Source organism: Arachis stenosperma, chromosome 2 (assembly GCF_014773155.1).
Source record: "Arachis stenosperma cultivar V10309 chromosome 2, arast.V10309.gnm1.PFL2, whole genome shotgun sequence".
Taxonomy (NCBI): Eukaryota; Viridiplantae; Streptophyta; class Magnoliopsida; order Fabales; family Fabaceae; genus Arachis; species Arachis stenosperma.
The window spans coordinates 81005581-81008170 of record NC_080378.1 but is presented as its reverse complement, the minus strand read 5'-3'; the positions used below and the strand labels follow the sequence as shown (position 1 = coordinate 81008170).

Here is a 2590-nt window from a genome sequence, read left to right as displayed (position 1 = left end):
TGGGAGGGAAAGTGGTTTGAATTTGAAGGGTGAGGTTGGTGGGGATTTTGAAGGATGGATGTGAGTGGTGAAGAGAAGATGGATTTGATAGGTGAAGGGTTTTTGGGGAAGAGGTTTTGAGGTGATTGGTGAATGGGGGAAGAAGAGAGAGAGTGATGGTGGGGTCCTGTGGGGTCCACAGATCCTGTGGTGTCAAGGAAAAGTCATCCCTGCACCAAGTGGCATCAAAATCCACGTTTTGAGCCATTTCTGGCGTTAACGCCGGGCTGGTGCCCATCCTGCGTTTAACGCCAGGTTGTTGCCCTTTACTGGCGTTTAACGCCAGTCTGGTGCCCCTTTCTGGCGTTAAACGCCCAGAATGGTGCCAGACTGGGCGTTAAACGCCCAACAGCTAGCATTACTGGCGTTTGAACGCCAGCTTCTTCTCCTCCAGGGTGTGCTGTTTTTCTTCCTGTTTTTCATTCTGTTTTTGCTTTTTTCATTGTTTTTGTGACTTCTTATGATCATCAACCTACAAAAAAGATAAAATAACAAAAGAAAATGATTAGCTATAAAACATTGGGTTGCCTCCCAACAAGCGCTTCTTTAATGTCATTAGCTTGACAGAGGACTCCCATGGAGCCTCAGAAATGCTCAGAACCGTGTTGGGACCTCCCAACACCAAACTTAGAGTTTGAATGTGGGGGTTCTGCTTGGCTCTGTTTTGAGAGAAGCTCTTCATGCTTCCTCTCCATGATGATAGAGGGATGTCCTTGGGCCTTAAACACCAAGGATTCTTCATTCACTTGAATGATCAACTCTCCTCTATCAACATCAATCACAGCCTTTGCTGTGGCTAGGAAGGGTCTGCCAAGGATGATGGATTCATCCATGCACTTCCCAGTCTCTAGGACTATGAAATCAGTAGGGATGTAATGGTCTTCAATCTTCACCAAAACATTCTCTACAAGTCCATGAGCTTGTTTTCTTGAATTGTCTGCCATCTCTAATGAGATTCTTGCAGCTTGCACCTCAAAGATCCCTAATTTCTCCATTACAGAGAGGGGCATGAGGTTTACACTTGACCCTAAGTCACACAAGGCCTTTTTGAAGGTCATGGTGCCTATGGTACAAGGTATAGAAACTTCCCAGGATCTTGCCTCTTTTGAGGCAGTTTCTGCCTAGACAAGTCATCCAGTTCTTTGGTGAGCAAAGGTGGTTCATCCTCCCAAGTCTCATTTCCAAATAACTTGTCATTCAGTTTCATGATTGCTCCAAGTATTTAGCAACTTGCTCTTCAGTGACATACTCATCTCTTCAGAGGAAGAATACTCATCAGAGCTCATGAATGGCAGAAGTAAGTCCAATGGAATCTCTATGGTCTCAATTTGAGCCTCAGATTCCCATGGTTCCTCATTGAGGAACTCAGAGGAGATTGGTACACGCCCACTGAGGTCTTCCTCAGTGGCGTCCTCCTCCTCTCTTTCCTCTCCATATTCGGCCATGTCTATGGCTTTGCACTCTCCTTTTGGATTTTCTTCTGTATTACTTGGAAGAGTACTAGAGGGAGTTCAGTAATTTTCTTGCTCAGCTGCCCCACTTGTCCTTCCAATTTCTGATGGAGGACCTTGTTTCATTCATGAAACTTTGAGTGGTCTTTATTAGATCAGAGACCATTGTTGCTAAGTCAGAATTATTCTGCTTAGAACTCTCTGTCTGTTGCTGAGAAGATGATGGAAAAGGCTTGCTATTGCTAAACCTGTTTTTTCCACCATTATTGTTATTGAAACCTTGTTGAGGTCTCTCTTGATTCTTCCATGAGAAATTTGGGTGATTTCTCCATGAAGAATTATAGGTGTTTCCATAGGATTCTCCTAGGTAATTCACCTCTTCCATTGAAGGGTTCTCAAGATCATAAGCTTCTTCCTCAGATGAAGCATCCTTAGTACTGCCAGGTGCATTTTGCATTCCAGACAGACTTTGAGAAATCAAATTGACTTGTTGAGTCAATATCTTGTTCTGAGCCAATATGGCATTCAGAGTGTCAATCTCAAGAACTCCTTTCTTCTGACTAGTCCCATTGTTCACAGGATTCCTTTCAGAAGTGTACATGAATTGGTTATTTGCAACCATTTCAATCAATTCTTGAGCTTCTGCAGGCGTCTTCTTTAGATGAAGAGATCCTCTAGCAGAGCTATCCAAGGACATCTTGGATAGTTCAGAGAGACCATCATAGAAAATACCTATGATGCTCCATTCAGAAAGCATGTCTGAGGGACATCTTCTGATTAATTGTTTGTATCTTTCCCAAGCTTCATAGAGGGATTCTCCATCCTTCTGTCTGAAGGTTTGGACTTCCACTCTAAGCTTACTCCATCTTTGTGGTGGAAAGAACTTTGCCAAGAAGGCATTGACTAGCTTTTCCCAAGAGTCCAGGCTTTCTTTAGGTTGAGAATCCAACCATATTCTAGCTCTGTCTCTTACAGCAAAAGGGAATAGCATCAGTCTATAGACCTCAGGGTCTACCCCATTAGTCTTGACTGTGTCACAGATTTGCAAGAATTCAGCTAAGAACTGATGAGGATCTTCCATTGGAAGTCCATGGAACTTG

At 43.5% G+C, this 2590-nt stretch overlaps 1 non-coding gene across 1 annotated transcript; it reads left to right on the top strand.

The window, feature by feature from the left end:
* The first annotated feature begins 2241 nt into the window (after positions 1 to 2241).
* LOC130964453 (small nucleolar RNA R71) lies at positions 2242 to 2349 on the top strand. The gene has a single exon (XR_009080547.1). It is a non-coding gene; the product is annotated as a small nucleolar RNA R71 (small nucleolar RNA).
* The last annotated feature ends 241 nt before the right edge of the window (positions 2350 to 2590 follow it).